The sequence below is a fragment of the Macrobrachium nipponense genome, chromosome 32 (genome assembly GCF_015104395.2).
Source record: "Macrobrachium nipponense isolate FS-2020 chromosome 32, ASM1510439v2, whole genome shotgun sequence".
Lineage (NCBI taxonomy): Eukaryota > Metazoa > Arthropoda > Malacostraca > Decapoda > Palaemonidae > Macrobrachium > Macrobrachium nipponense.
The window spans coordinates 32,331,001-32,341,103 of NC_061094.1; positions in this window are offsets into that span (position 1 = coordinate 32,331,001).

Here is a 10,103-nt window from a genome sequence, read left to right on the forward strand (position 1 = left end):
GTACATCTGTGTGTGTCCTCTTCCCTTTAATGATGATTATTAATATGGATTGACTCCTGACTCCTTACACCTATATATATAGTCTATATATATATATATATAATATATATATAGATATATATATATATATATATATATATATAGTAACGGGACCTACAGTTTATTGTGGAATCCGAACCACATTATATCGAGAAATGAATTCTGTCACCAGAAATAAATTCCTCTGATTCCGCGTTGGCCGAGCCGAGAATCGAACTTCGGACCACCGGATTGGTAGGCGAGCGCGAAAACCACTCGTCCAACGAGGAACCTTCAGAGCCCAGAAAACCTCTTTATCCACGTACTGCGTAATCTTGAGCACCTCTTTTGACATCCTCTATTACATTTGGTACACATTACAGAATTTATCCTATACCTTTCCCACAAAAACGATATGATTGATTGATTTATAGGTTTTAGGCATAATGCCAAGCACTGGGGCTACTAAGGCCATTCAGCGCTGGAACGGAAATTGACAGTAAAAGGTTTGAAAGGTGTAACAGGAGGAAAACCTCGCAGTTGCACTATGAACCATAAGTTAGGAGAGGGTGGAAAGTAAGATGAAGAAAGATAATATGAAAGGAAGTACAGTAAAAGGAACGAAAGTGGTGGTTGCAGCTAGGGGCCGAAGGAACGCTGCAAAGAACCTTAAGTAATGCCTACAGTGTACCGCATGAGGTCCACTGACGGCACTAATCCCCTGCGGGGACAAATACGATATGGCCACTTTCCTTAGTGTACTGTCTCCTTTGCTTACTTTCCACTCACCATAAGCTGCTCTGCTTCAGATTATCTTTATTTCTCTCCTCTCCATTCGGCTCTTTCCTTTAAACATTTCCACGACACAGCAGCTCCTATAGGGGCATCCTTTTCGGCACCCTTTCATAGCTTCCTACATTTCTGTGTTAAACAACAAAAAGGCTAAGCTTCCTCTTCGATAACAGCGGTTGTCGTTGTTTTGAATTATCTGTACTTGAAATAATTTTTCTTTCTGGTTGCTTATCATGATGCCCCAAAATAGGTGAGTCACTTGTAAACCCGCCTCTGGGCGACCTGTACAGGTAGGTAGGTCTGTAAAATCCCGCCTTAAACTGACCTGAACTTCAGCGACACCTGAGCTGATCCGAATTCCCTGCTGCTGAATTTGACTACTGGTCCATAATCACCATTATGAGCAGCTCCACATATTTACGCAGGAGAACAAAGTTATATTCAGCCTATCAAAACCAACAGTTTTTTTTTTTTTTTTATTTATTTATTCTATTTTTTTTTTTTTTTTTGAAACACGAGGTTTCTTCACAGTGGGAGTTTGTTTCCATTTCGGACAAATAGTTCAATGTTCACCTATCTTTACCAATTCAATATAATAGTAAGCAATTTGTCTTCAAGATTTATTTTAAACTTAATCCTCAGATACTACGAGCGAGTGTGAAAATTTGAATGATATGATGTGTAGAGAGAGAGAGAGAGAGAGAGAGAGAGAGAGAGAGAGAGAGAGAGAGAGAGAGAGAGAGAGAGAGACTCACCTGTAGAGCAGCCACGTAGCGCAAGTGTTAAAAGAACCATAATCACATTATTTGCTGTCTAATGAACAAAACAGCCTTGAATATGTTACATTCGGCGCAGATTAATTTTGCGAGCTTGGACATATATTTTCTTGTCCTGGTATTTAATGAATTTTTACAGAGTCTGTTGTAGTGTAGCGGTAAAAGGATGCTACAGATTACCATTCTGTAAGTCACCAGAGTTTTTTTTGTATAAAAAATATTAAGTAAAAAACGGATTCTGCAGCAACAGCTAGTAGTTTAAATGTGCAAGCACATACACACACACACACACACACACACACACACACACACACACACATATATATATATATATATATATATATTATATATATATATATATATATATATATATATATATACTATATATAATTATATAAGCGTGAAGGTGGGACATGGAAACGTTCTAAATTCATTATAATTCTTTATTTACTAATTTTCGTAATAATTTTATTACATCCTCAGGGAACATGTTAGATAATGAATAAAATTGCTTTAAAAATTACTCTAAAATTCGATAACATTCACAAATTATAACACAGAAACAAAAGCAAGACCAAAGACTGCAAACCAACCTTGTGCAATGAAGGCTGAAGACAGAATGAGAAAGCATAAATAAAAGTTAATCAGGTACAGTTGTGTGGAGGAGGTCTGGGAATTTAGCTGGGGAACCAGTTGTTTGATACATAATGATTCAAGGATAGGCAGTTCATATGCATTACTTGTTTGGACTATGATACAGAAATAACTTCTTACGATATATGTTTTACAATTTTTGTTGAGAGGTTTCTTATGTTAGAATGTTCGGGAGTGGAGAGCCTACAGCCAGTATGGAAACTAAATCCCCGATGAGAGTCGATTCTGACCCGCAGTAACCTCCTCGTGGGTCCAACATAAGTCCCAGAATTACACTTGGGGCAGGTATACTTATATACCACGTTGGAGGTCAAAAGAGGGTCTAATCGACCTTTGTATCTGAAAAAGGAACCGATCGTTAGTGGATTTATTAAATACCCAAACCTCCTCCACACAACTGTAGCTGATTAACTTTTATTTATGTATTGCCATTCTTTCTTCTGCCTTTGTTCGCGATCTTTGGTCTTGCTTTTGTTTCTGTGTGTGTGTGTTTTTTTGTGTGTGTTGTAATTTGTGAAAGGTATTGAATTTTAGAGTAATATTTAAAGTAATTTTATTCATTATCTAACAGATTCCCTGATGATGTAATAAAGTCATTACGAAACGTAGGAATAAAGTTATAATGAATTTAGAACGTTTCCATGGTCCACCTTCACGCTGATGTGTCCTACTGGCCGCCGCCTACCTCTGTATATATATATATATGTATTATGTGTGTCAGTGTGTGAGTGCGCGTGCGCGCTTGTGAAAGGTATATAGTACGTACAAGAGCGTTGTTACTACATCGCGGTATCTATAATTCTGGTGGTCTAACTGCACATTGAAACTACTAGCTGTTGCTACAGCATCCGTTTGTTACTTAATATTTCTTATACAGTGGAGTATTATAAAAAAAAAATCTCTGGTGACTTACACACACACACACACACACACACACACAACACACACAGATATTTATATATATATATATATATATATATATATAGATATATATATAGGTTTATAATATTATATTATTAAATACATTTGCTGCTGTCCTACCGTTTGTTTGTTGTTTGCACGCTGAAGAGGGTGTTTTTTTTCTCACCCATAGGACGAAAGAAAAAATAAAAATGAACAAAAAAATGCTACCTCCAAGTGGTTTCACGCAACCGCGTTTACATAACCAGAATTTTTATAAGAGCATCTTAGTATCTTACCACCGAAAGCTGCTAAAATAGGCAATCTTGACAACATTTGCATTAACAGGAATCAAATCGCCGATACATGGACCATTAATTTTACTAAAAAAGAAAGAAAGAAAAAAAATAAAACATTCGCACGACGCTGGAAACGAAGGCAGAGCAGGTGTTTGTTGTGATATCGCCTTCGACCGTTGGTTGTTTACACACAAACTGGATAATCTCTCCTGTGCCTTCAGGCTGCTGCTACTACAGATGCTCAGTCACCAGCAGAAGAGTAGTATTGAAGCTCTCCAATACTATTGTTTTGTGTGCCCCTTAGTCAAAATTTTAATAGGGTTTCAAGCGTGACCAGTTTAGCTATCTTACGAAGGTTATTCGTTCTGTAAACCGACATTCAAATTCGTTATTTTTTATACTGGAAATTTACACTGTGGAACTCAAAGGGTGATGTCATGACACCTTTTCCTATCAGTAAAATTACTGTGTTGTTATTGTTTTAAGGAACTGATAAGAAGAGAACATAAATTTTTCCTCGCAAACAATACCTACAAACCGAAATATATATCAAAATGCCAAACATTTTAATTCTATATGCAATAGTCTGTCCACGGTTTGTACGAGGTTTGTACACGACACGATGATGTCATTATGCGACTAAAAAAAGTCCTGTTTATTCACAGCACGATAAGAAAAACAAATACATTTATGACCTATTAATCACTTAATGGCAAACAGTAACGTACGCGTTGATAGCAACTTATTCCAAGTGACGGCATGTCATATTCGCTGAAATGATCACAGAGAGACTGTAAAATAGCAAACATTTAAGTCAGCCATTTACTGACAAAGCCACTGGGTTTTGAATATGGCAAAAGCCAAACTTTGAAGATCATATGGATGCTGTTTTATTTACTTTCTTTTCTTTTCATTAGTATTTATTTGTTATTTTTTTCTGTTTCTTTTTTGGCTTTGCCTCAGAAACTGAATACTACTTTTTTCCACATTTGTCTTATGCCGCCATATTTATAAAAAATGTATTAACATTTAAGTCATGTATTATAGGTAAACACTGTACTATAATATTTCGTCCTTATAAGGCTGCTATTATATTTTACATTATAAGAATCAATTAGCGGTACAATTTACACCTCAGAACTATTAACAACTACAAATAATGAAATATGATTTACCACTTCACAATTTGCAAAACATTTGCCTTAAAAGGTTTTGTCCCAAAGACGTTTTGTTCTTCGGGGTTTACATCGTAGGGGATTGGGGGTGGGGGGCATGCCCTAGGCGGCTCTTGTTCGAAGGGTTTTGTACTGCGAGACTTTTTCCTCAACTTATAGTCATTGATAGTGCTCGATAAAAATGACTGTTTCATTGCCGTAATCTCTTTTGTTTGAGGAACTGAGTGAAACGTTCTTTTCCTTAAAACGTTTAGTAACATATACAGTGTTTTATTATGTAGACTTTTTTTTAAAGCAAGGTTAAACATTACTAACTGCATTGCATTAACTGTCAACGCTATTAACGGTACATCGCTACTTATATAATATATATATATATATATATATATATATATATATATATATATATATATATACATATATATAATACTTATTCCACGACATTTTCCCTGGATAAAAAAAATCGGTACGAAATTAGAGGAACTTGTGAGTTTTGAGCGCTATGTCATATTCAAAGCGAATCGACCTACAAAAACCGCACCAGGAACTCAAGGTTTTCCGTTTTCCTTTTCATCTAACCTACTGTTGTAGATTCACATCAACCGTGCATTTGACGTCCACCCCAGTCCCTTAAGACGCTCCTGATTGACTGTTGATAAGCAAATCACAGGGCTGGAAACTTTCAGTCTCTCAACAGAGTTCACATGGGTAGGATCTATGTTCCACCTCTCCTGAAGGATACGTCTCTCAAAAGTACCCCTCAGGAGAAGTGGAATATACATCCTGCCTATGTGAACTCACGAGAGAGACTGAGAGTTTCCAGCCCTGTGATTGGCTTACCAACAGCCAATCAGGAGCGTCGTAGGGGACTGGCCTAGACATCAAATGCGTGGTTGATGTGAATCTACTATACCCTGAATAGGTCTCCCTTGCCCTCCTTCAGAGAACTCGAGATGAAACAACCTTTTCTTCACCAATGTTCCTCCGCCGTCCATTCTCTCCATGGCATCAAAGATGTAAAAACATTGAAACATTGTCTTCTATTTCTTCGCCGGTGCAATTAGTTTTATTACAACCTAATTATTAGATTTTCCAACTCTTCCAGTTTTGTTGCCCCTCTGTGAAACGCAAATATTTTAGCCCGGCAAATTTTACATTTTCTTTAACTTTCACGGAAGATAGTTTTATACAAAATATTCATTCCATCTTACACTTTTATTTATTTGTATGGTTATAAACTAATTCTGTTTATATTATGTGATATTAACAATTGATATTGTTGTCTAGTTAATTAGGCAATATTACTTCAATGTGAATAAGAACACACTAGTTCCATAAAAGAGAGCTCGTCCAGCAAACCTCTCCACACTTCGTTTTTTTTTTTTCTCAACACTCTCCTTCCTTCATAACTCTTGCAAAGTTTCTGCTACCTTATTAGGTTCACCTAAGAAGATGAAAGCGCTTAAACTTCTTCCCCTGCCCGTTCAAAAGCACTTGACGGCAGAAAACTTAAATATTTCCTGTATTCATCAAGCACACTTTGTGTACGTGAGAGAGAGAGAGAGAGAGAGAGAGAGAGAGAGAGAGAGAGAGAGAGAGAGAGAGGATGTATGACTCCTTTTTAGAGAACCTTTTTACTTTTGATGCCAGCAAAGACCTTGCAAAGCCTTTGATCATTTTATTTTGCCTCCGTTGAAATAAAGAAAAAACTTCCTTTGTCTTCCATTCCCTGCCTCTTTTGATACTTTTTGGAGTACATTGTTAAATATTTTGTTACGCCCTTTTGAAGATTATATAAGAAACGTACGTGCGCGTATGCACTCACTATATATATATATATATATATATATATATATATATATATATATATATATATATATACACATACATACGTACATACATACATCAACACGCCATATCTTGTAGCAAGAATGGTTCTTATGAAAAAAAAAAAATCAAGTCGCTACAAGACTCAGTTTCGCTTTGGTCGAATCTAATTTGAAGCTCGTGAACAGGAAACTTAACATAAAATTTTCTGCTTCATGCAGTAGGCGCAACAGAAGCACATCCAATCCCCAATACACACAGACATACACACAGGGCTCCATTTCACATGTTATGTGCTTCCTGGAGAGGCCCTCCTATCTCAATACGTCTCTCAGCCAAGCTTACCAACACTTTCTCACTACTTCGGCTTTCTCCCAAAACTATCGATTAACAGTATGCACATTTTTCTGGCGCCTATAGTCCTATGTTCACACCACATCACCAAGCACCAGCAAAACGCTGATCATCTACTCACTCTGGTAATCTTTGCAACTCACGTTCGCAGTATCAAATTCCTCACCTGTGCAACTTTTCTACCTCCAAATATACTACAACGTCAGCTCGGCTCGCGGCTTCTACCTTTCATCTTTCACCCGCATTCAGACAACAGAATGAGAGTTGGCTTAACAATCCCTTTCCCCAATTTAACTCTCGCTTTCATAGAGGCTTCACTTTTAACCTTTTATGCTGGCTGCCTACTTCCACCTGTTCTGTTATACACACCTAGCAATTCTCCAGCCCGCTATTACAGTTTTTCTATAGATCAGGGGCTAACTAAATGTTACTAAAATAAACACAGACGATGCTGAACAACGAACCCCTGCGCAGAAAACTAGCACGTCATTGGCCACTTCAACCTCATCCACAGAAGGCTTGTATATATATATATATGTGTGTGTGTGTGTGTGTGTACATATATATACATATACATATGAGTGTGCATATACATTTATACACATACATCCATACATACATACACACTCTCATCTAGTTAATACTTGATCTATGGAAAAACTGTAATGGCATTTGTTCCCCGGCCAACACCCCCCTCTTTTGTTTTTATCTACAGAAGTAGGATACACTGTAAAGTTGAAGACGACATCAAGAGGCATTCCCACCCACCCACACGCACAAGCAAGCAAACTCTCACACCATTCTGAATACCGACTATCTTCTAAATCAATGAAATATTCATTCCGACCTATAATGACACTTCTCAGGTCACAATTCCCGCAGAAGCAAAGGGATATCGCATATTTGCCCAGGTGACTCACTTGCAAAACCTTTGTATACTGTAGCACAGAAAATACAGATTCCCTGGATACTTATATATAAAAAAATGCTTCAGAATTTACACATATTCTCAGAAAAACATCCTTTCACTCTTGCAAATGCAATCACTTCTTTTGACATGAAACGTTTGACAAAAATAAAACCTATTGATTTTTACGGTTTCGTCAATAATCTTTTTTTAATATATATAAAATATGGACACCATCTAAATTACATAAAACTTTTGCACAAACTTAACTTAAATAACATCGACGAGTTTCCAGTTAAGCGAGGTTGCATCTTGTTGATAAATAACAGAAAAAAGAGATAAAGTTATGAAAATAATAAGAAGTTTAATCATCTAAAAGGTAAAACAACGTACGTAGCAATAATAAAAAAGACATTTTTTAATTAATTTCAAAACATAACTTGAGAACACTTACGATTTTTTATTAGGAAGACTGATTAAAAAATAAAGAATGTGTAATGGGATACATACTATAATAAAGAACCATCTAACAATCTCATTAAAACCTGTTTTGAGAAACGAAAATGCAAGTTCTTCAACCCTGAAGGTTTTGAATAGAAAACAAAATAACAAAAATTAAATTATTTCATAATCTTTAAATTAATGAAGATTGAACATTTCACTGTTGTAAGGACAGGAACATGAACGTCCTATCAACCTCGTTTAAATGCTACATAATTGAAAGATGCAGTATCAAAACTGTTTGATAAAAGAGGAAAGAAGAGAAAAATAGATTTCAACTGAAACTCTTCTGACGAACAAACACTGCCAATCAACACAGACATTGCTCGGCTTCATCTAAAACAACAATAACAACAAACGACATTGCAGCAATAGATTTCATAAAAGATAAAATTAAAATCACCAACTTTTAATTGACCTGTGACCTTGAAAAACAGGCCAAGCAAAACAACGTGTTTTGGGAAAAAAATCAGTAATCCCAAAATTAGCCATTACCAAGTTTCATCACAATCAAAGACAAATACAATTTGGGCGTTAAATTGACGAGAGACCATGAAAAGTAGGCGAATGCGAAATCACCACTATACCCCCAAAAGGAACTGGCTTATTAATCTTTCAAAATCAAGTGAAATGAAAATGATGATCTCTAAATTGACATATGACCTTAAAATATTAGTAAACGTCGAAAATTCCTGAAGTAACTAATCATCAACCTTCGAAATATTTACCTACCCAGTTTCGCTGAGTTCAGAAAGAAGAAAAGGTTGAACTTTACATTAACCGATGACACTGAAAAATGACTCTAGGGAAACAATATCTAAAACAATACTTTAAACTCGGTGTCGAATTCTTAAGACCAGAAAATGCTTACTTTTGTCAGAAGAAAACGTGAAAATTTTGGCCTTCGAACAAACTGCCCGTGACTTGATGAAAAAGAGGTTAAGGTGAGAAATATGTCGTGGGGGGTGGGGGATGGGGGGGGGGGTTGGGGGTAGGAAGAGGATCCTCAGGTTCCATTAGAACTGTGGAATTTACTATGACATGTGACCTTGAAAAAAGATTTGAGGAAAATAACCACAGTAATAAAACACCACAATTACCTATCTATAGCGCAACTGATTGACCGATGACTTGCTACTTGCGGCGTAATTTTAATCATACTCTCACTAAACGTTAGCTTCCATGTCAAATATGTGTGTTCATGAACAATGAAATTTTTATGACTTTCACTAAAAATATGACTTTCCACAAACACACACACAGAGGAATGAACGAACAATGTAACAGAAGTAAGGAAATACATTTATGCATAATAAATTTAACTCTAAGAAACAATTTTTTTTTATTTTTCTCTCTTTTTTGAAGAGGCAGCACGGCTGTCTAAAAAGTTCGCTGTCATTGCAAAGCAATGAGCGTTTATGTATAATTTTCTTCAGCCACGGCAAACTCTTCTAAAAGGAGGTAGGGTAAAGCCTTCAAGAAACCGACCGAAGGAAGCGATTTCAACATCCTAAAAATGAATGACAAGAAAACCAAAAATAACGCTCTCGATTCGAACGACGACGGAGCGAAGTCACCAGAGGGCGGGCCCTTGTCAGCAGAGCTGGCTGAAGAGCAGAGATATTTATAACGCATCTTGTATTCTCCCACAAAGGAATTTCTAATTAGTGAGTGATCGTGAGAGGAATCCCAGATAAAATTCCTCGTAAACGCTGGACGAGAAAAACAATATGCGTGACTATTTTTGTTCCGCTGATACCTCCTACAAGCCGCTGGATTAGCTAAAAATGGAAACGGCAATTTGCTCTGTCCAGATATAGAAATAATCCTTACACGATGTACTCATTAGTGAATTAGACCGACAATTTCCTTGACCTCCTTCCAATCTATTAATCGACTC